This window comes from Neopsephotus bourkii, unplaced genomic scaffold (genome assembly GCF_033783945.1).
Source record: "Neopsephotus bourkii isolate Nb327-2 ecotype Australia unplaced genomic scaffold, CSIRO-AGI_Nbou_v1 NB_1630, whole genome shotgun sequence".
NCBI classification, from domain to species: domain Eukaryota; kingdom Metazoa; phylum Chordata; class Aves; order Psittaciformes; family Psittacidae; genus Neopsephotus; species Neopsephotus bourkii.
In genome coordinates this window covers 8,861,744-8,886,593 of record NW_026902105.1, presented here as the reverse complement: position 1 = coordinate 8,886,593, position 24,850 = coordinate 8,861,744, and the positions used below count along the sequence as shown (strand labels likewise).

Sequence of the window (24,850 nt, the reverse complement as noted above, 5' to 3'; positions counted from 1 at the left end):
CAAGCTTTCAGAAGCAGCGTGAGTCGGCATGTGCAGATACTGTGTGGATGAAGGCAATCTCACTGTGATGCTGTACAGCCCCCCACTGACCAATGAAGTTTTAAAAACAACCTTGTCCTACTATGCAAAGATTTAAAGCATAAGCTCTGACATTAATCTGTCACATTATCATAATCTTCAGTATTAAATAGTTGGCATTTAACTTCAAACCTACAGGGATTCCCCAGAACTTCTTTCATCAGTAATAGCTAAAACATTCTCGAGACGGCTGGCACCTGTCTGGCATATCTAATGTATAGTGGACCTGCTTCTTTACTGTATCAGTTTTATACCAGTGTAAAACTGATATAATAGAGAGCAAAGCCTGAGGCTTCTGTGTTTGAACTGCCAAACCTTAGCTTTAGTACAAAAGAATATAAATCAGTGTATCTGTTCCATATTTCTTGTCTTCTCTCCAGAAGCAAAATCGTTTTGGACAGGCGCCCCAGGGAGCAGAGAAGACCACATTTGTGATATCTGTTGCATCTTGGATCAGAAGATTACAGTAATCTCACAATAAAACAAACTCCAAACAATAATAAATCTCCAACGTTTCAGCTGTGTGAAGAAAAGCCCCCTCGGTGAAGACTTTCAAAAGAAAGAAGAGGTGACGGAGAGGTTAATTTGGAGGTAATTCATCAGCAAATTTGATTCGTGACTGGGAGCAGCACTACTGAAGAAAATGCAATGCACTTCTCTGATGGGATTTGAACTCAATCACTAGCAAAGGTCCTGTCAAGAAGCCTATAGCAATGGTCCATGATTCTTAGGAAGCATGTTGATGTGAGCATTGCACATGTGCAACAGCATGGCTCAGAAGGGTACTAAATGTTGCTTTGCCCTCTTCCATCACCATTCCTCTTAGCCCAAAACAGGCTTTTAAAATTGCCTTCATGCCTCCCGCCAGCCCCAAACTTCAATTTTCTCCTGATTTCTAACAGAATATGCAAATACAGACTTAGATATGAATTCATTTCCCAAAGTCAAGTTCTATGAAAAACAGGTAGATGCTTAGTGAAGACATTATTTTTCTTCATTCTTATTCATGCTGCAAAAAAACAGCACACACAACTACAAAGGCCTCTCTCTCCCTCTGAGCAAACATACACTGATACTTGAATGGTTGTGGTTAAACTGATGGGTGAGCTGGAAGTACAAAGTGCTGGCACAAAACGGGCTTTGGAGCTGCATTTCTCACAGCTGCTACATTTTCCATAGCAGGCATGAAATAAACTCCTTGAAGATGCTTCCTTTCTGAAATTGTTACTGGCTTTGAGAAAAACAACACATTTCGAGGTTTCTTTGCACATTGTAAGGAAACACAAACAGGTTACAAACAGCATTTAAAAAATTCTCTGGCAGTCACCTTTAAAAACCTGCAATTTTCTGTAGAAGGACTCTGCTGTATTTTCTCCCATTAAATCCCTTCTGTTTCAGGTCTTCTCAGTGCTCTGTCTCTGCTGTATGTGAAAAGGTACCTTAGCAATAGAGTATCACGCAGGGGGCAATTCTTCTATGATGTGACATACTAATACAGTACAGTTTTAGGAATCATCTGAGCTGGAGTCAGATATTAGTTTATATTTAACGATGTTCCTAAAAGGTGACATTGTTCTAAGAAGAAAGAAACCAAACCCTTAAGTTACAAAAAATACCACAGGAAAAAAAAACATGGAGATATACTTTTTCATGGAGGTATACTTAAAAAATACGTTAAAGGACCCAGGATATGGAAGTTCTGTACTTGTATGTCTTTTCTGATAGATGTTCAAATCAAGATCTAGCTGAAGAAAATAAACCTGCTATAAGAAAAGTCCCTTTCTACACTGAGCTGTCTTCCTCAGCTACATTTTTGATTGCCTGTCATGCAGGTCTTCCTAAAATATAAGCCTGCACCCAGTGCTATCACTGGGAATGACTCCTATACATTCCAAAGGGACCTTTATGTGGTCGTCTATGGTGCATTTATCTTCATATTTGTTATCTAGAAGTTGGTCATCTAGTTCAAAACAATTCCTCAGAGAACCTCTCCATCCAGTGGAGGGAGAGAAGTATCTTCACCAGGCAAAGACATACATCTCCAGATGTGTGTTTGGTACCAATAAGAAATGCCTTTTACCGTTTGGTACCTGTGTCAGAGCACGAAAGGTGAAAACAGCTTGCTTAGGAAATCTCAGCCTTTATGTGAGTGAAGGTTAATGGAATAAAGCTCACCACAAATGTTCTGTTGTACTGAGGACATAGGCTCAGATTCATTCCACCTTTCTTTAGGTACACTTCCAAGGCACTTATGGGAGGAGTCATTTGCCTTGGGGACCTTCTATAGAGACTGGAGAATAACAGGCGCATCCAGAGAGTGAGCCAAACCACAGGGCTGCCCAGAAGAACATGAAAAAGGAGCTCTCAGAGTCTATTCGGGTCACCCAAGATCTACTAAGAGACTACAACAGGAGCCAAGCACAAGCCTTTTCCATTTCAGGCAACCTGAACAAGCAGTTAACATTATGTGGGATGAATCCCATCTTAAACCCCACCAAATTGTGGATTTCCACATGTACAGTACGGCACTAACTGCAACATCATACTTTGCTGTAAGATAAACAATACCCAATAATAGGGCAAATCCATAGCTGTCTGAAATAGTAGCTCTTAGAGTGTTTTTTTATAGCAGAGCATACCAGATGTTGACTTTATGGATGTGATAAACTCTTTTAAAATTGTACTACAATAGAATTTCAGCTGTTAGCACAGATTCTGCTAAGTCATCTGTATATGCCCAAGGAGAAAATTTGTCCTTAATGACTATACTTCTGCTTATTTTTAAGTGGCAGCTTAAAAACATCAGCCAGCATGAAGTATTGGAGCCAAGTGGTCTCTTACTGTGTCTATTAATTTCAGTGTAGAGTCATTTTAGCTTTGTATTTTTGCTATTCAGATGCTTGTGCACCATATTCCGCAGTATTTCTGCTTGCAGTAGTGTGGTACATGGAGATATGCAGAGATCATGTGTCAGAAAAAAGCTGCTGAACTGTTTCTGGACCAAAACTTGTCCTGGAGAGCATAGCAGTCAAGTATGCAAAGAAAGTGTCCAAACTAGCACATCAGGAGTCTGGCTAGCCCTATAACAGCAGCTCTCATGGTTTAGCATTCTTGTCCACCGCACAAACTCTGCTCACCTATAACACCACTCTCAGGGGTAACAGACTCAGCTGAATGCAGAAATACCTTTATTTCACCAATCTCCACTAGTCCATGTCCTACCCTGAAGTGCAGCTCCTTGGTTATTTCTGCTATTGCTAGTTTAGCTGCTGTATCTCAGTCCTGTTGGATCATGGCACAGTAAAGTCAACACTGCTGCTAAATTAGGCTGGCCACTGTGCAAAGACCCAAGGCCAGGTAGTCCAGTCCTTCAGCTTATCTCTACAAACCTCATTAGGTAAAATCAGATACTCCCCCATCCTCCTTCTTTCTCCTTCTTCTTTGACTGTATCTCCTTCCCAAACTACCCATACAGTAATACAGGAAGTGCTCACTGCGAGGCACCCTCTGTTCATCCATTCCTTTTCACCACTAAGTTTAAAATAGGATTCTACTGACATCTGAGGAAAGCATAGCAAATAATATATAAAAAGAAATTATGAAGTAGTGTAATTAATATAAATGAACTGGACTAAAAGCTACTTCTCTCCCTACACATGGAGCAGAGGTTTCTATGCTTCTAAATAATATTCTTACAATGTTCACATTTTATATAAATTGACTTTGGGGTTCTCCCTGAGTCACTGTGGACATTTTCCCACCACCAGTGACTGTCAGGTGCTTTCCTATAGTCTGATTTTCTTATGTGCTAAGATAACGATATAAAGGTAGGCTTACCTTACTCTGAAGGAACAGTAAAACCAAATTTATAACAACATGTGGTGTTTAACTGCTGGGAGTTGATGATATTGCATACATGAAGTTTACTGGAAAGTGCAGAGCTAAAGGATTTCTGCATATTAGTTATGACATCTCTGGGAATATTTAGATTTTGAATCAGAACTCAGCTGGGTTTCAGTGACATCAATTTTATCCCAAAAGGAATATTATCACATTGCAGGCAAATACTGCTGGCTTGTTCCTATAAGAAAAACTTCATTTTTATAAAAAATGATGTGCTGACTAGGTGAACCTCTCTGCTGTGCTGAACGATTGTATAAGGTTTATGCAAATCCTTATTCTGAGGATACATAAAGACCTCAGAATAGGATGTGAGGGGGTGTGTATACATATACAGCTTTCATCCTCAAAACACTATGCAGTTAAAAGCAAGAAAAAATCTGGGATTCTTGTGCCCCAGTTAGCCTGTTAAGTGTTCACACTAATAGATATAGTTACTAGCCAAAAAAACAGTTCTTGGTGTTGAGATTCCTGTATATGGAAGTTAGAGATAAGCAGGGTTTCTTGAAGAGAAACTACAACAAAGGTAGGTAAGTAGGTAAGTTGTCACATACTAGTTTTGTTTCCAAATCTCAGCTAAAAGCAATACATCTCTATCACAGTATCACAGTATCACAGTATGTTAGAGATTGGAAGGGACCTCAAAAGATCATCTAGTCCAATCCCCCTGCCGGAGCAGGAACACCTAGATAAGGTTACACAGGAACGTGTCCAGGCGGGTCTTGAATGTCTCCAAAGAAGGAGATTCCACAACCTCCCTGGGCAGCCTGTTCCAGTGTTCCGTCACCCTCACTGAGAAGAAGTTTCTTCTCAGGTTTAAGTGGAACCTCTTGTGTTCCAATTTGTACCCATTTCCCCTTGTCCTTTCATTGTTTGCCACTGAGAAGAGCCTGGCTCCATCCTCGTGACACTCCCCCTTTATATATTTATATACACTAATAAGGTCACCCCTCAATCTCCTCTTCTCCAAACTATAGAGACCCAGCTCCCTCAGTCTTTCCTCATAAGGGAGATGCTCCACTCCCTTAATCATCTTAGTTGCCCTGCGCTGGACTCTCTCCAGCAGGTCCCTGTCCTTCTTAAACTGAGGGGCCCAGAACTGGACACAATATTCCAGATGAGGTCTCACCAGGGCAGAGTAGAGGGGAAGGAGGACCTCTCTCGACCTACTAACCACCCCCCTTCTAATACACCCCAGGATGCCATTGGCCTTCTTGGCCACAAGGGCACAGTGTCGGCTCATGGTCACCCTGTCGTCCACCAGGACCCCCAGGTCCCTCTCCCCTACACTGCTCTCTAACAGGTCGTTCCCCAACCTATACTGGAACCTGGGGTTGTTCCTGCCCAGATGCAGGACTCTACACTTTCCCTTGTTATATTTCATCAAGTTATTCCCCGCCCAACTCTCCAGCCTGTCCAGGTCTCTCTGGATGGCAGCACAGCCTTCTGGCGTGTCGGCCACTCCTCCCAGCTTAGTGTCATCAGCAAACTTGCTGATAGTACACTCAATTCCCTCATCTAAATCGTTGATGAATATATTAAATAATACTGGTCCCAGTACCGACCCTTGAGGCACTCCACTAGATACAGGCCTCCAACTAGACTCCGCCCCATAAACTACAACTCTCTGGCTTCTCTCCTTCAGCCAGTTCACAGTCCACCTCACTACCCGATCATCCAGACCACACTTCCTCAATTTAGCCGCAAGGATGCTGTGGGAGACCGTGTCAAACCCTTTGCTGAAGTCAAGGTAGACCACATCCACCGCTCTGCCATCATCCATCCACCGTGTTATTTCCTCATAAAAGGCTACGAGATTGGTCAAGCATGACTTCCCCTTGGTGAAGTTATGTTGACTGCCCCTCATAACCCTCTTATCCTTGATATGCCTTAAGATGGCACCAAGGATAAGGTGTTGGAACAGAGGGATCTCTATGTTGGAACAGAGGGAGCCACAAGTTAGTAAAAATAGTTTATTTATTCCACGTTAATCAATTTAGATGGGTTTAGCAGTTTTAGTCTTCCTATGCCTTGAAGCAGAAAATTGGAGCCTGGCATAGTACAGATACAGTTCTACTGATCTGTGTTTGTCTTCTCTGTGAAATTCTGCCTATAGGAGAGCAAACTTTTAGCCTGAATTTGAAGGGAAATGAGGCTTATTCAATTATGGTCTCTGTCGATCCTTCCCTATGTCCTGGGTTTAGCAGTAGCAGTCATTTTTCTCTTTCTTGGTAGCTGGTGCAGTGCTGTGTTTTGACTTTCCAGCTGGGAACAGAGCTGATAAAAATGATGTTTTGGTTTGGCCAAGGACTTTGTGGGCCTCATGCTCTGCCAGGGAGGAGGGGAAGCCGGGAGGAAGCAGAGACAGGACACCTGACCCAAACTGACCAGAGATGTATTCCATACCACAGCATGTCATGCCCAGGAGGGAACTGGGAGTTACCCGGAAGGGAGAGTGGACTGCAGGGTTGGAGGAGGTATCGGTCAGTGCTTGGTCGGGCTGTGGGGGCGAGTTATCGGTCGCCTGGTGATGGGGTGTTGTATTCTCTTCCCTTGTTATTACCTTTATCATTATTATTACCGGTGGCAGCAATAGTGATTTGTGTCATATCTTAGTTACTAAACTGTTCTTATATCAACCCGTGGGAGTTGCATTCTTTCTGATTCTCCTCTCCATCCCTCCAGGAGTAGGGGGAGGGCAAGAAGGGGGGGGAGTGGATGAGCAAGCTGTCTGGCTGGGGTCAAACCACGACACCCTAATAATTTTTGAGCCAGATGGACAGTTTAAAATCAATAAATAAATAAACTACTAACTAATGACAAGGGGACTGAAGTCTCTGCAGTCTGAAGTTCCTAAAAGCGTACAGAAAAGAAGCAAATAAAAAAGAAGGAAGAATTAAATACTGCATCCCCAGTGGAGAAGTGAGCTCAAGCTACCTGTTGTGTCTGGCCTGCCAGGCAGCCCCTCAGCAGCGGTACATCCAGGGAATCAGCACCCTGGCAGCCCAGGATCCACCACAGTACACGTCCTCTTCCCTTGTCCCTGGGATGAAACTAAGGACAAAATGGGGGGGAAAAAAGGCTTACAGGAAATGAGGGGGGAATATTTTAAGAAAAGGCAAAGTGCTAGAGGCCATGAGGGAGACTAGTGCTCTCCTAGGTGAGGGTAGAGGGAATATGTAGCAATACAGACAGAAATCAATAGGAAATTAGATTTAATAGTTCTGTGGCTCATGTGGCTTCCTGTTTATTAAACATAATCACCCTTGTATCATACATAAGCATTTCCACTGAACCCAGCTTTTACAAAAATACCAGAAAAAATGATATATGATATATGATATATATACACATATACAGGTGTTTATCTGTATGTATTTAGATCTTATTAACCCTGTTTCGTCTGAACATCAGGGACACAGATATTTCTGATGGCAATAAGAAAGGCACATTAGGTAAAGGGAAATGTGAAAATTCTCTTCTACTACCTAAGATGAAATCTGGGACTGCATAATTTCAATTTGAAATTACTACTTGCAGCTTTCTTTTTTTTATATATGTGTAACTATTACTATGAGCCTGAAAGCTCTTCCAGCAAATTCAAACTGACTCTAAAACACCTACGGTATCACCTCAGTCAAGAATTCCTTTATTTTTTGCATCACCTCAAGAAGGCAAGCTTGAAAAATGTTCCACAGTGTAACAGATGAGTTTGCAGACCTACAAAAACTCAGCTTGGCCCTGCCAATTTGTTTTACTGCATCCTTTATTATTGTGCACTGTGTCTTACTGCCTTCGTGTTAATGCTCTTTCTATTATACAATGTATGGTCTATATTAAAATGTGTTATCACAGTATCACAGAATAAAACACTGACCAGTAATAGATGTAAAAAAAAACTGCTGGAAGCCCTGTAGTGAAGAATAATGGGGTAGACAATTCAGAGACAACCTGCATACAGGAGTAAATATTCCCTTGTTTTCAGTACACAGTAGTGGCTTTATGCAATGTCATGCAGGCTTTATATTACTGGAGAAAATTGTGTCTAAATGCAGGGATATTATCTACATAAATACCGAGTTTTTTACATGCCTTACTTACCCCTTGACCTGAATCTGACCATAAGTGCCATGGGTCACTCTTGCATTAGATGCTTCATGTTTTCTTTTATTACTTTTATAAATACTGCCATATTGTCTTCTAATTGCATTGGAAGTTCAACCGTAAGCTTCTGCTAAAGCCTAAACTTTGCAGCCTATAACAAAATAAGGACAGGCTATGTTCTCATCTCCTCCTCAATCTTGCCCATTTATTGACCTCCTTTTAGGCTAGAAGGCCTAGCCTACTAACTTAGACCAGGACAAGTTAAGCAAGACAAACTCCATTAGAAACTTCAGATCCCAAAGACGTAAATAAAACTTTTTCCATTGGTCTTTCTGGATAGTGGCTGGAGGCATTAAAAACCTTACTGTTTCCTGGCACCCTGGGTCTCCAGCAGGCTAATGGTGCATATTTTCTCTTTTATCACTTGTCTTCCTGTATGCCTTGCCTAACTATAACTCAGACCCAGCTCCTTCTGTCTTTTGATCTCAGTTTGATTGCTTTGCTCTTTTGCTGACTAGATTCTCACAGCTTACATTGAGCTGTGACTGAGAAAGTGATTCAGAACTAGGCCCATCAAAGTGTAATTTCGGAGCAAATATAACCACCCCCACCACTGGATATGATTTTAAAAAGGTTACAACTCAGAAGAAATGACTAATGTTTCTTTTGATCTGTAAAGATAATAAAATAGCTTAAACATATTTCAGCTATCTGTATTTGAAAAAGAAATGCTTTTCTTGAATAGATATTTGCTGCCAAGATTTAAGAAATAAAATCACAGGTATTAGGAATGTTGAGTAGGAAACAATCTGCCAGTCATGTTATATTACCCCATTCTCACACTAACCAAGAAACAGGTAGGAAGTTCTTTTCACTCTTGCATTTCTTATTCTAGAGTCATAGTTTTCTGATGCTTGGAAATTTTAACTTCTAGCTTCAGTTTTCCTGTGAAAAGACTACATGAGTCATCACTGTCAGTTGGCTGAACTGAATCTTCACCTTCTATGGCATTTACTTCTCTTGCCAAAAAACCTCACCGTATCCCTCACTATCGTATCCCTCTCTGCCTTTGTTAACTTAAATACATCTGTCCCTTTTATTCTCTTGACAGAAACAGGTTCCCTGTTCTCCCGGTTCTCTCAGTACACTCACCTCACAGTACTGCAAGTCAAGCCTGTGTTTCTAGGAATGGAAAACAGTAAAGGTGATATTTATACCAATAAATTATATATATATATAGTACCAGCCCCTGAGGGCACAAGTACAGGATCATCCACACTGTCAAAACCCTAGCCTGTTCCCTGCTACAGGTTTAGCCCACGCCATCCAGCATCCCTCTGGACAACACAGTTTGGGGGACAGAGAAAGTTATGACCACTCCCAGTAGATGCTCTGGGATGAATCCTGGACTTCTCTTTTAGCTGTGGCAGTTGGGAAGGCGGAATGCTATTTATGAGCCGTTTATTTACTAATGTAGATATAGCCCCACAATTTCAGATGTTAATGAGCCTTCATTTACATTCTGCCAGTATCTCCACTAGAGATACTTTGATACAGTTGATGATTGCATTTGCTGTTTTCATGGACACATTACATGGATGGCATCACATCAATCGACCTTTTGCAGTTGAGGCCCTTAGAAGCTGATTTTGTTTACACTGCCATTTAATTACAGCTGAACTAATTTCTGATCACTCATTTGAAAGCATTTTTCAATTACCACTTTTAAATAACATGGCAAAGCAAGTCTAATACAGTACCATTTCTGACTGGGTCTGTGGTTGTTTCGTGTGCCAGATTCTTGTCAGATAACAGGCTCAGAAATCTCTAAATTTTACCATTTGTTCTCCAATCCACACCAGAATGACAGACGAACACTTAAGTGAGTCGCATCTATGTTTAAATTGAAACCTGAAGGGAGAACTCTGGCAAACTTCATTCCCTCACTTCAGGAAACTGCCTTTTTTTAACAATCATCAAAAGGGATGGTAAACTTCTTTTTGTATCCCTTTTGCAGGCTCTAGCATTTAGCAATCTGTTCCACTCCAAACTGCCTTTAACATTTTTTCTGAAGACGTGATTTCTAGTTACTTATTTCAGAACATTTTATGCTTTACAAAGATGATTGCTATTCACTTTGTCCCTGTTGTTTGTATAACATCTCATTTCATATTCTGTGTTGGTTGTTCTAATTTTTTTCCTTTCTTTTGTGTAAATCCCTTATAATTACTGTATAGATGCTTCAGTTGCTTTTTACTATTTATATCCAATTTTTTAGACAGATGAGACACTGTCCTTTTTATATCTGCTTTTATTAATTCACATACTTGCTTCTAGCTAGCAATATTTTCCTACTCTTTAACCTATTCTTTTTTGTGTTTCTGTACTTTTTAATCAAGTTCTGTTTAATTTGTGCTAAAACTGGATGTCTTTTCCAGTCCTCCTAATACCTCCCCTTCTTCACTTATGTAACACTCCCAAAAGGCCAGTATCCCTGGTGCTCAGTACTGTTATCATAGATGTTTTCTAGGAGATGGATATCCTAAAACCTTTTTTTCACAGAGACAATCCATGGCTGCATTATATTTTTATGACTATGCCACAGAATTATAAGACAGGTAAACTGCAGGAGCCCCTGCAGGTCAAGTCCAACCTTGCTGCTCAAGGCAGGGCTAGCTGCAGGGATAGATCATGAGGTGTGGAAGTCCCTACAGCAGGAATAATCAAAGGCAAGAGAAGCGTGATATGAATGACCTCCTATTGAAGGCACATAAGAATTAGCAGTTCATCCTAACACATAAAGAGAACACCCTGATCAGAGACAAAGAACAGTTGAATAAATAACAATTCATGAAGGTGAGATAGCATGAAGAAACTCATCACTGAGATGCCCTAAAGGGGAAAAAAAGGCACATGCAAAAATCAGCACATAACTCCCAACCTAAGAAGAGACCAGAAGACAAGATGAGGTCTCAATAACCAGTGTCCTTGTCCTTCAAACAGGACTCAAGGACAGAACCTTGGTCTGTCCCTGATGCCTGCATGCTGCACACACCAGCTGGGTATACATGTCCTGGTACTTGTCTGTGGGAGTGTGATACAGGATTGGGCAAATCAGTATTGTTTTAGTGTAAATGACCTTCCAGTCCCATTCTCAGGGGGCAGCAAGAGTGTGGTTGCTCCATAAAGGGAAACAAGCCAGGAGCTGAGGGTGACCACACATGGGCAGGGGAACCCTTCCACCACCATGGAGCAAAGCAAGAAGGGCTGAGTTCGCAGGAACAGGGACTGGTGACAGCCCACTGACAATCAGATGAACACCAAGTGATAGGTTAGGTCCAAGACAGCCCAGAAAATCCTATTAGCGAGTCAGCAAAGGACAGAGCTGGGCAAAGGCTTACCCACAGAATAGCTCAAGCAGGACTGAGCAGAAATGGGACTTCAGGGCCCCTTCGAAGATGGTGGGCTCCCAAGTAAGGCTCATCAGGGCAATTAAGGCTTAATGGCCACTCAGAGCCCTGAAATCTTTCACTATGTGAAACGTTGCAACATTCTTTCTTATTCATCCATTTAACTTTTAACAATGCCCCAAGGTCAAAGATTCACAGATCCTTCAGTAACCCATTACAGGGGTAAATCTTGATCATAATAAAGCTTTTGCTGTGTTTAAATCACAGAATCATAGAATAGTTAGGGTTGGAAAGGACCTTAAGATCATCCAGTTCCAGCCCCCCTGCCATGGGCAGGGACACCTCGCAGCAAACCATCTCACCCAAGGCTCTGTCCAGCATTGAACACTGCCAGGGATGGGGCATTCACTACTTCCTTGGGTAACACATTCCAGTGCCTCACCACCCTAACAGGAAAGAATTTCCTCCTTATATCCAATCTAAGCTTCCCCTGTTTAAGTTTTAACCCGTTACGCCTTGTCCTGTCACTACAGTCCCTAATGAAGAGTCCCTCCCCAGCATCCCTATAGGCCCCCTTCAGATACTGGAAAGCTGCTAGGAGGTCTCCACACAGCCTTCTCTTCTCCAGGCTGAGTAGCCCCACCTTTCTCAGCCTGTCTTCTTACAGGAGGTGCTCCAGTCCCCTAAACATTCTCGTGGCCCTCCTCTGGACTTGTTCCAACAGATCCATGTCCTTTTTATGTTGAGGACACCAGAACTGCACACAATACTCCAGGTGAGGTCCCATGAGAGCAGAGTAGAAGAGCAAGATCACCTCCATTGACCTGCATGGCACCTCTCCTTGTCGGCTCCTCTATTACTTGCAGAAGGAAGTTGTCTTCCATGCAACTGAGAAACTTCCTGTGATGCAAAGGGTTAACCAATGTACAGGAGGGGTAGGTCAAGCTGCTTGCTTAAGTGTTACTGCTTGCTCATGCTTATCATACTTGCAATGTACAAGGGGGTAGATCAAGCCACTTGCTTAACAATGTTACCACTCATTCAAAGCTTATCGTACTCACTGTATATGCTAGAACAAGATATAAGGATGTGGCAATTGTTAAGAGGTAGGGGCCGTGACTTAATTCCTGTCCTTTGGATGCCTAGGCCAACTAAAATTGGCTCTGTACTTTGGACAATGACCAAGCCTCCAGGGAGCATGCGTAACGACTAGAGGTGAAAAGTTCAGGCTCGAGGAAGACTCCTTTACTTCATCTTGAGACCCTCCCCCACGACCACCAGGAGGCACTGCACAGGCACAAAGGACTTCTTAGCTCATAAGATGAAGGGGGATAGGACATGAATATGTATAGGCGTGTTGTGCAACCTCATGCATATGTATAACTTCAGAGGATAAATGCAAAGGAGAAACAACGCTGAGGTGCACATGCCTTTGGAGGAGCTATCCCCATGTGCCTTAGTGCTGAATAAAGCATACCTACTTTACAACTTTAACAAGTTGTGGAGTCTATCCGCGCATCACCTGGATTGCTTGTGCTGGGCTGTACCGTCACTCCAACAGATATCAGGGTGGTTGAAGTCCCCCATGAGGACAAGGGCCTGCAAGTGTGAGGCTGTTCCTATTTGTCTATAGAGCGTTTTATCCACAGATTTCTCTTGATCAGGCAGTCTGTAACAGATCCCCACAGTAATGTATCCCATCACTGTTCTCACAGTATCACAGTATGTTAGAGATTGGAAGGGACCTCAAAAGATCATCTAGTACAATACCCCTGCCGGAGCAGGAACACCTAGATAAGGTTACACAGGAACGTGTCCAGGCGGGTTTTGAATGTCTCCAGAGACGGAGACTCCACAACCCCCCTGGGCAGCCTGTTCCAGTGTTCCGTCACCCTCACTGAGAAGAAGTTTCTTCTCAAGTTTAAGTGGAACCTCTTGTGCTCCAATTTGTACCCATTTCCCCTTGTCCTATCATTGTTTGTCACTGAGAAGAGCCTGGCTCCATCCTCGTGACACTCCCCCTTTATATATTTATATACACTAATAAGGTCACCCCTCAGTCTCCTCTTCTCCAAACTATAGAGACCCAGCTCCCTCAGTCTTTCCTCATAAGGGAGATGCTCCACTCCCTTAATCATCTTAGTTGCCCTAAGTTCTCCCTTTAACCCTGACATATAAACTCTGTTAAGTGATCACCTGTCCCCAGACAGAGTTCCATACTCTCCAGCCTATTTCTAACATAAAGGGCAACTTCCCTCCGCCTCCCCACCTGCCAGGCCTGTCGTTTCTAAAGAGCCTGTAACCTTCCATTCCAACACTCCAATTACAGGAGCCATCCGACCATGTGTCTGTGATGCCTATTATATCATACCCCCTCAGACATGCACACATCTCTAATTCTGTTTGTTTGGTCCCCATGCTACGGGTGTTTGTATAGTGGCATCTGAGCTGAGCTCCAAATGAAGCTGGCTCATTGGCTGGAGCAGCTGGAGTATCTCTACATTGCTCTGAGCATTTACTATAGGTGCTGGCAGCTGACTGGGTGTGTTGGAATGGAATGATGCCTCCCTCCCCCAGTACATCTAGTGTAAAGCTTTCTTGACCAGCCTGGCAAGACTCCTACCAAAACCACTCTTCCCCTTCATTATCAGACCAGCTCCGCCAGCCTCCAGTAGACCCGGCCTCCCAAACTGAGTCCCATGTTCTAAATGCCCAAACCCCTGACTATGGCACCACCCTTCTAACCATTTATTAACCTGGCAAATCTGCCTAGACTTTTTAAGGTCCTCCCCTTTATCCTGGAGAATTTATGAAAAGACTATCATTGATTAAAAGAAAATCATTGAAGCCTGCAACTGCTGCTTCTTGTTCTTTCACTATGCCTGCCCACTCTTTTCTAAAGCTCTCTTTAAAGAGTAGAAAACTGCTCTTAGAGTCTTCTCCTCTGCAGGCTGAAGTCCACTTTGCTTTGCCTCTCCTCTTACACCATGTACTATTAACTCCTTCACCAAATGGTTTAGTCACCCTCTGCAGTCTGCTGACAACTCACTTGTTTGGGGCAGGGCCCACCCAGCTTTTATAAAGTGTTTGAGGTGTGACCTCACTGTTGTTAAGCAGATGGTAAATAGAGAAAGTTGAACAAAGAATAAATAAGTAGAGGACAAATGGAAATAGATGCTCCATTTCTTGAGCATTTCTCCCTAGCTTGCCATAATCATCCCTGATCTGTTCCAAGTCATGTAATTTGTCCACAGAAAAATGAGAACCAGAGGAGTCTCTTGCGGTTCATCAGACTACAAATGTACATCAGACTACATCTTGGTCACTTTTCAAGGCTGCTGTAATGCTCAGTATGTCTACAGCTTTGCTTATGACCTTGGTATATGAAAATCTCTAACATCTTCCACTTACATGCTTCCAGACACCTTCAGTTTATTCTATATGTAGCTGTAACTTACAACGTTTATTGATCATCTATTAATTACACATGAAATATTTATAAGTGTACTCTTCATATAAAGTATGATTCATTCACCAACAAAAATGTATTGTTTCTGCGGGTTATATTATATAAACCAGAACTTTATTACTAATAGAATGAAATTACAGTATCCTGTAAAAATCATTCAAGATTACAAAGAGAAACTACGCTGACATGTTTAATAGTATTAGAAATTGAATAGTACAGCTATTATATTTTATATATAATATATATGGGTTTGTATGGCTGAAATGCATTTGGCTTTTTTGTTACCTTGATCCACTGCATTGCTCTAACTTCTATCATAATTCTCTATAAAACATGGAACCCACTTGGTTTAATTATTTGTTCTACTTAATCAAAGCCATACCTACACATAACAGTACAATATCCAGGAGAAAATCCAACAGACAGTCCCAGGCAATTTATACTGAAAAAATGAACACTGTGCAGTGTAAAGCAACTCAGACAGAAATGGTGAAATGTACAAACTCACAGAGGAAAAGTGCATAGCTGAAGAAAAAAAATCAGTGGGAAAACTGCCTTTTTATTCCTAAAAGATTTTAAGACCTGATACTTACATGGTATAAAATACTGTATTTCTACCAACTTCCAGTACTTGATTTAAAGGCTGGCTGATTTATGCCACTGGGCAACCTTGCTCAACATCCATTAATGTTACTCAGAACATAGCTTGACTCAAAATCTCTATTCCACAATTTTTCCCCAAGACTTCAGCCTTGCCTACAAGGTTACCTTGCAGTAAGAATACTCTTTATAGTCATGTCACACTAATGGGGATGCTTCATTCATGTTCAATGAGCTGACTTTTACTTTACCATGATGCATTGTTTCTATGGAGAGAATTGAATTTATTTTGCAAGATATACTCAACTTGGGGAAGAGGTATGCTGCTCTTTTCACTCCCCTTTTGAACACCATGCTTTGGGGGCTGGATTCTATGAGGGCTTGAAGGACACTTAACAGAAGGAGTTAGGTTGGAAGTCGATGTAATTGAGTATGGAATTGAGTTTTTGAAGTATCAGGATTTGTTTCCAGATGTTTAAAATTGCATCAAAGTATAATTCTGATATAATTTTCTATACTCTTTCATAAAGTCTTTGCTGCACCAGCAGCGTTTGGGAGCAAGGTATGACTTGTACCTTCTATCTTCTGTATGTCACCACTGGATCACAGCACCTTTGGGGCCAGGAACAGATACTAACAATGGTTTTCAAATCTGCAGCTATGTACTGCAGCCGTAGTGTCAAGAGAGAGACAGCAACAGTGGGAATGGCTGTTGAACCAGCTTCATTCTGTGCAAAACTGTTTCCAGACTTGTGAAAAACACCGATAGGTATATTTGGTACAGTTAGCCCTGTATCTGTAGTGTTACCAGAATAAAATAGGTACCCCAGTGATATGTTCAGAGTCTTCCTCAGAAGCCCAGTGGCATAAGAGCTTCTTTGTCTCTGCTGAAATGTGTGGCTATTTTCCTTTGAAAGCTCAGCACTCTGCACTGCTACTGGCAAGTTATGAGGTACAGACAGCAAGAAATCTTGTGATGAAGACAGGTGCCATTATTTAGTAGATATCCACGTGTTTTAGGGCTTACCAGGACATAACAGTTATGCTGTGTATTGCTGTACATCAACAGAAAGCTCACCTTATGGTTATTACCTGCACTATGTCCATCAGTTGAGCAAAAGGTGGGATTCAGGAAATCATAATTTGGAAAGCCTACAAGTACAGACTTACCTAAGAATCAGATTTGTCTTCTTTGACAATTTTAACTCAGAAGACTTATACCTACCAATACAATGTAACTATGCTGTAAGTGGATAAGTAAAACAATAGTCTTGGTGCAAATACACCTTTTATGCTAACGCACGAAAAATAATGATATTAATTGACATCACAGGAGTCTCAGATGTTGGATGAAAGGGAGGAGGGTAAAATTGAATTGTCTAACCACAACTGGAGCAACAATATATACTTAATACTCTCATTATGAACTCTAAAATTTTCCAATACATCTAATTACTCTCGTGTGCCAAAATCTAATTAATTTGCATTTTATCTTCCAGAGATGTGCTAGCCTCAGAGCCACAGTTAAAGAAGGCTTCATGATTCCTAATGATTTTAATTAGATACTCTTTCTAAAATGTTCTCTATTTAGTGAAATGTATGATGGGTTATAATGGGTAGGAAATAGTGTAGCTCCTTATGCATTGTATTTTGTGAATGCTTTCAGACATTATCAATAACAGATAATTTTCATTTACATCAGCAATACACACCTTTTTTCTCTTAACAGCATTTCAGTATTGAACTACTTCCAGAGCAAGTATTATGTGAATATCACAATGTAGATAGAGGTCTGATGTATACTTTTATTTCTACAAAGTTTACATTAACCTCAACTAAAATGACAAAGAACAGGTATGCATAAAGTTGGTGGATGTGACTGAAGATCTACTTAAAAATCAGTGTTTCATCCATATTTCTAATGCTTGCCTTCAGCTACTTCCTTCCCTCCAGATCTGTCCCTGTGGTCTTTTCCCTGGAACATCTACTACCAGCCAGTTTTCTCATCAGTTTCATCCTTCAGTCAACTTCAGAAGTTAAAAATGACCACGAATTGCAGATAGCACGCTGGAAGAGACAGACAGAAATATGGGGGAAGAGTGTAACAGAAGACAGGAGAGAAGACAGATTGCAACTAAGCAGCAAGTTGAAATCTTCAGGCCCAAAAAAACATTACTGGTATTTCCTGGTTAAATGTGAAACCTGTTAAGTTTCAGTACACAAGAAAAACTTTACCTGACAAACTGCAATTAACCCCCCCCAAAACAACAACCAACCAACCAAGCCCCTCCTCCAAAAAAAACCTCAACCATACTCAAAACCCAAGAAAACAAACAAACAAAAAACCCTAGAACAAAATAAATCCCAAACAAGCAAAACAAAGCCAAAACCCTTCAAGAAAATTATGATTACAAATAGCTAAGCACATATTTCAGTTTACTGGAAAAAAAATAGGAAGAGAAAGGGGAAGCTTTCAGAGCTTCCTCCTAGAGTAACAACAAACTTAAATCTTTTAAACATTGCTCAGCAGCAGCGGGCTGATGTGTAGTTGAGCCAAAAGGCCAGTACAAGGATGCTGAGTCTACAGATCATTCGAAATTCCTACAGCATTTCTGCTGAGCTGGGAAAAAATCCTTTTCATTCTAAGAAACAAAATTACAGAGACCTTGTGAACCCCAATGCTAACGAGTTTACTTGTACTGACTTCATGGTGCATGATTTGCTATGTCAGATCAAACAACATTTCACCAATACAGTACTAGCAAATGTCAACAGCAGAATTTCCATTGCAGTTTCAGAAATCCAAATGCTTCTTTGCCTCAGTTATACCTCTTTGTGTTCCTCAAACGAAATAAAGTGGTAGGAAACACCACTGACTCACTACATAAAGAATTCCTAACAAATATAAAGCCTTTCTGCCTGGAGCTACCGGCAAAAGGATGCACTGTGAACAAAAGGACAAAGTGGCAAGAATGTAATGTTTTTGTTTTCTTGCATCTTTCATGTACTTCATGTGGGACCTGTGCCACGTGGCCCATACTTGAAAATAGGAAGTCTAAAGTGTCTACAAATCTATACCAACTAAAGCGCAAATATTTGTCTTGTAATATTCAGAACGAAGAATGCTGATTCTGGGGTGGCAGCTGAATGCCAGTTTCAGAAACCATTACACCTATGGATCACCTAAAGGAAGTCATGGCTTTCAGTTAAAAACTTCTGTCCACGTGCACTTGCCGGAGATCCCTTTCTAGCACCTTCTGCTCTTCTGTATAGCTGCAGCAGAGCTGACTTGCTGTAAACAGGGCCTGAAATTGCTCCTCAGAGAAGGTCCAACATACTGGAGAAACTTTGGATTATCTGCCTTGAAATGCTCAAGTTTTCAGAGAACACAGGTTCTAATAAAAAGTGATGGTATTTTTTATTCTGCTTCACATTACAGAAGCATGACTGTGACTGTCCTGAATTTCTTCTTTCTTGGCTCAAAAAAACAATTTATCTGGCAACTGTGTTGCTAGTACTTTGAAGTGATTAGGCAAAATAGCTTAAACTGCAAGGAAAATGTGTGTGTGACTTAAGAGAGCATCAGGTTCTCAAATTTCAAGGGAAAATGTTTATCAGGGAATGGTTACTTCAGTTATTCAAAAAGAATTACATGCTGTCCTTTCTCCTAAAGGAAAGTTATTTATATATGAACTAAGTTGTTCTGCACTTGAAAATCATGGTTGTGATTCCTGATAGATACACTTGACCAAAGCTGGAAATTAAAATAGGCTCTTTGCCTCAGTTTCTTTCTAAATGCCACTGCATAATGCGATCTGCTATATGCTAGCAGGAGTGTACATAACAAACTTGTTTTTTTAAGGACCATCTGGAATGCATGTGTCTGAGCAGAGCCAGAAGAGAAATTAAGCAAAGTACCAAGTGCCGCATACAAATCAAAGAGCATGCTTCTTTTCTTGTGGGGAAAAAATCGGGGCACGAAGATGAGTTTCATTATCTGTCTCAGGCCAGGATGCTCAGGGCAATTTCCAATCTGAGTAAAAAACTAAACAAACTTTAGTAATGGAGAATATTTTCATGAAAACCAAAGTGCAAAAGACTACCATTGAAAAATATTTGACTTAGTCATAAACGTTTGAAGGAATCATGCAAAAGTTTAATATATGATTAATAAGGAAGACAGCTCATTTGTGTTTTTAAAACTGACAGGTCAGTGGATGGAGCTCAATGGACATGAGCTCCAATACACTGTGTTTTGTTCTTCCTTGCTTACTGTACTATAATTGTTTTAATTTTAGCAGACTATCTGAAAATGATGCTGAAGTTAACATCAACTTCCTCATGAAGTACATTCGTCTCCACAGCAAAAATGTAACATTTTTATATTGGTCAATTAACCTTCATTTTGGACCATGCAAATGAAATGTCTTGATTTTAATTTTGATGGAATGAAGCATTCTGGTTAGATGAAGCAGAAATGTATCAAACTAAAAGACCTTGGAGAAAATAAGCCGTATTAAATTAGACTGGCATCCTTATAGAATAGACTCAAGAATAAATTAAGAGGACAAGCTTACAGACTGATCTTCACAGTAGTCACAGACTGCCATGAGAAACAGATGTGATAACAATTCAAATCCTTTAGATTTAAATTGAGCCAAATTTAGACGATAAACTCCCTGGGATTTGCATAAACTTGCTGCTTTGAAGTATGTGCTTTTAAAGCCCTGTAATGACTAAGTATGGAAAGGCTAGAAACTAAAGTTTGGAAGAATTGCAGAATCTGACTATGGTGAGTTATCTGGAAGGGACTGGACCTGTGTACTAGCTTTATGCTTTTATTAGATGGTGGATGTTACCAAAATCTTACCTTTAAGCACCTTAGGTTAGGTTTCAAAAAGGTTGTCTCTCAGAGACAGAATTGCCAACTCGGTCTAGAGCATTAAAAAATCTGAGACAAATTTTTTATTTTATTTTTAAAAAGGGCAATTATTAAGGAAGTGGCAGTGACAATATGAAAAAAAACCACCAAAAACAAACCAAAAGCAAAACCAAAACAAAACCAAAACATAATTCTCTCCCACTGTTAATTTCTACCATGACTCAAAGGCAATCTGATGTAGGGTTTATAGACCAGCAATCAGCACACACCGGACAATGTGAGCTAGAAAAGAAATTTTGGACAGAAGTCACCAATACTCAGTGTCTGCCGAGATAGAGAAAGAAAGATTTCTCATTAAAATTAAAGTAATTGAGATAAGTATTCAGCAGAGCAAGAGACAAAACAAGGCTATGCTGTAGACTTCTCAGTAATAAAGTGGGTTGAGGTATGAAGTTTCTCCTATTCTGGGCTTTGCATGGCAAAGCTTTGGCAGCTGAGGGCTACAGAGGTGTCTTCTGTAAAATGTCAAAAGCTTCCCGTATCCAGTAGAGACAATGACAACTGGCTGCAAGAGGAACCTGCTGCTGACCAAGGCTGAGCCAATCAGCAACAATGGTAGCACCTCTGGGATAACACGGTTAAGAAGGCTGAGAAAAAACTGTGCAAAACCAATTGCTGACAGAGAAGAGTGAGTGTATGTGAAAGCCCTGCAGATACCCAAGTCAGTGCAGAAGGAGGAACAGGGGGTGCTCCAAGTGCCGGAGCAGAAGGTCCCCTGCAGTTCGTGGTGCAGCCCATGGTGAGGCAGCCTGTGCCCCTGCAGCCCACGGAGGTCCCTGGAGAGCAGATATCCACTTGCAGCCTCCACGCTGGAGCAGGGGGATGCTCAACAGAATCTGTGACCCACTGTGAAGCTTGCACTGGAGCAGGCTCTTGGGAGGACCTGTGGCCCCATAGAGAGAGGAGCCCACACTGGAGCAGGTTTGCTGATAGGAGCTGTGACCTGCAGGGGATGCACGCTGGAGCAGTCTGTTCTTGAAGGATGCACACCATGGAAGGGACGCACGCTGGACTGGTTCATAAACAATTGCAGCCTGTGGGAAGGACTCAAATTGAAGAAGCCCATGGAGGACTGTCTCCTGTGGGAGGAACCCCACCCTGAAGCAGGGGAAGAGTGTGAGGAGTCCTCCCCTGAGGAGGAAGGAGAGTCAGAGACAACATGTGATGAACTGCCATAACCCTCGTTCCCCATTCCCCTGCACTGTTGTGGGGGAGGATGTACACAAAATCAGGAGTGAAGATGAGCCTGGGAAGGTGTGAGGAGGGTAGTTTTAACATCTGGTTTTATTTCTCATTATCTTATTGTGATTTAACTGGTTACAAGCTAACTCCTCCAGGTCAAGCCTGTTTTGCTTATGACAGTAATTGGCGAGTGATCTTTCCCTGTCCTTATCTCAACCCAGGAGCTTTTTGTAATATCTTCTCTCCCTGTCCAGCAAAAGAGGTGTCCTGGATTCAGCAGCAGCAGTCATTTTTCTCCTTCTTAGTAGCTGGTGCAGTGCTGTGGTTTTGACTTTTGGCCTGGGAACAGCGTTGATAACACCAATGTTTTTAGTTGCTGCTTAGCAATGTTTAGCCTGACCAAGGATTTTCTGAGTCTCGTGCTCTGCCAGAGAGGAGGGGAAGCCAGGAGGCAGCAGAGACAGAACACGTGACCCAAACTGACCAAGGAGGTATTCCATACCACAGCACATCATGCCTGGGTTGTAGAACTGGGGGCAGTTACCTGGAAGGGCTTGATCACTGCTTGGGTCTGGCTGGGTATCGGTTGGCAGGTGGTGAGCAGTTGTATTCTCTTCCCTTGTCATTTCCCTTATCATTATTATTATTGGTGGTAGCAGTAGTGATTTGTGTTATACCTTAGTTACTGGACTGCTCTTAACCAGTGGAAGTTACATTCTTTCAATTCTCCTCCCCATCTCTCTGGCAGTAGGGGGAGGAAGGGGGGAGGACTGAGAGAGTGAGCTGTGTGGCTGGACTTAAACCACGACAAGAGGGCAGTGACAGACCAGCTATGGTAGGCACCTGGCATCCAGCCAGGGTAAAACCACTACACCAGCTCACACAGTTTTGTTATTACTTTACTGCGATGGTGTTTGGTTTTGTTTTGTTTTGTTTTCTCTGTGAGTGCTTATTTCCCTATAACAGCAAACAATGCATCTTTGCTGGTCCAGACTTCTGGTGGATTTCACATAACCCAGTGTATCACCACTGTTAAGTTTCTATACACTGGTCCACTGGCCTATAGCCTACACACTCCCTGGTTCAATGCCTGGGTCACTAACTCATTTCATATGGGGATAGAGGAGGGAACAAATAGTGGTGATAAAGCAGATGTTTTCTTGCAGATAAAAACTCTTGAAACATTACTGTACCCCAGAGAACTCTGTGTGGGGCATATGGAGAGGTAATGTTTGTTCCAAATAAAGGTTCTAGTGAGACATCATAAATGAAAATGGATGCTGAAATCAGCAAAATTGAATCTGAGGAATGAGAATCAGGAGACTGAGCCTGTATGTTTTTACACAGTATTTGTTGATGTTATCATCCACTAAGATATGTTATCAATGTTTGAAATAACAGTAATGCTTCTTAAAACTTTAGTAGGCACATTTTCTTGGTATTCTAATAGTATTTTTGTAAACTGATGCTTCATTACAGACAAAATACTATTTTGGAGATGTGATTTTAATAAGTTTTTTGTATTATGTGTCTCTTTGGGCTAAAGATTGTTTGTTATTGATACAGAATTTTATGTACTTGTAGCTTCAGACTTGCTGGTGCCTCAGACACAAGACCAGAAAAATCCTATTCATAGAATCATAGAATAGCTTGGGTCAGAAAGGAACTTAAGATCATTCAGTTCCAACCTCCCTAATATGGACAGGGACACCTCACACTAGGCCATGTCACCCAGGGCTCTGTGCAAGTTGATCTTGAACACTGCCAGCCTTGTTTCCCTTTCCATTCCTTTTACCTAGTTATTGACCCTTTCTGTTGGAAGCCCAGCTGTAGCCACAGCTCTCTCTCTGTTTAGCTATCATCACATGTGGCTGCCATACATAGATAAGCAAAGTTGAAGTAAGAAAAATTTCTCAGACCTGTTGAAATAGTCCAAACAAAGAAAACACAGTGTGTGCACCTGTTCCCAACACATGCAACAAACACCTCCACAGCATCAAAGAAACACCTGCAGTGTCCTAGATAGCAGGAGTACGCTCCAAATCTCAGAAAGACCTTGTGTTACCCTCCTTAAGGAAGCAGGCTGCATAAACGGATGTTTTAAATGAGAGTCTTTTGTTTTGTTTTAAACCAACTGAAAATTCAGTCACCTGCAAGGTAGTGCTTTTTGTTAGCTGGGTAACAAGAAGCACCACAGGCAGACAGTCCAGGCTCCACAGAGGCCCAGACTGGACAGGAAGGTTGTGCTACACATCTCTGACAGAACAGCGACCACAGGCCGGGCCCGACTAGGCAGCACCAGGGGGTGCACAGACACACGGGCGCACCGCGGCAGGCTGCCCGACACTCCGCAAGACCCAGCCCAGGCCCAGGCTGCCTCGCCGCAGCAGCGGACGGAGACCGACCGAGCCGGGCTGGGCCTGCAAACAGTGCCCGCATAATCAGCCACGCGCTTCCATGGCAACCGCCCGCACCAGCCACTTCCGCCCATAGCAGCCAGAGCGAGGCGGCGCAGGCGCAGCATCCCCGTATCAGTGAATAGATGTCGCTCATCCGGCCGTTCGTCATCCCGGTAAGCGCATGCGTAGTGCCGGTGGCTCGGCGGCGGCCCTCGGCGCGGTGGGGCGGGGTAAGGCGCAGGCGCAGAGCGCGGAGGAGGGGGCATTTTAACAGTAAACATCCTGTGATTTGAACGGCCGCTTTGGGCGGCAGGAAGGGCCGTGGCCGCCATCTTGTTTGTTTGAGTGAGCGGCTCGGCGCGGCGGAGCGCAGCGGTCACCGGGCCAGGCCTCGCCAGCCGCCGCACCAGGGTAAGGGGCGGCTCCGGCCGCGCTCGCTCCCACCGGTCGCCCCGGCTGGTTGCCGCCGTCCAAAACGGTCATGGCAGGGACCTGCAGCAGCCTGGCTGCCGGGGCGCTGCCGGCCTACTCGAATTCGGCTGCTGGCCCCTTTCGGCCGAGCCCTCCTTGAGGGGTGGGCGAATGGCAGCAGACGCGGAGGGTTCGGGCTAGCCTGGCAGCCTGGAGCGCGGCTCTGGGGCTCCCCCCGGAGGGCCCGCGTGGTGGGGTGATCTTCCCTTGGTCAGGTGTAGTGGGGCACCGTCTGCGGCCTGGCGGGGGCACGGGCAGAGTTCCGTGGGCGAGCACAGTCCGCTTCCAAACGGGG

The 24,850-nt window shown here is 42.6% G+C and overlaps 1 long non-coding RNA gene across 2 annotated transcripts in view; it reads right to left on the bottom strand.

The window, feature by feature from the left end:
• Positions 1–24,064, bottom strand: part of LOC133223055 (uncharacterized) — a 39,400-nt gene extending 15,336 nt beyond the window's left edge. The window contains exon 1 of one of the 2 annotated variants that reach the window (XR_009728452.1): positions 23,836–24,064. This is a non-coding gene — a long non-coding RNA (uncharacterized LOC133223055). Of the gene's footprint in view, positions 1–6,915; positions 7,011–23,835 lie in introns of those variants that run through there. The other variant, XR_009728453.1, reaches the window with a different exon arrangement.
• Positions 24,065–24,850: the final 786 nt, after the last annotated feature.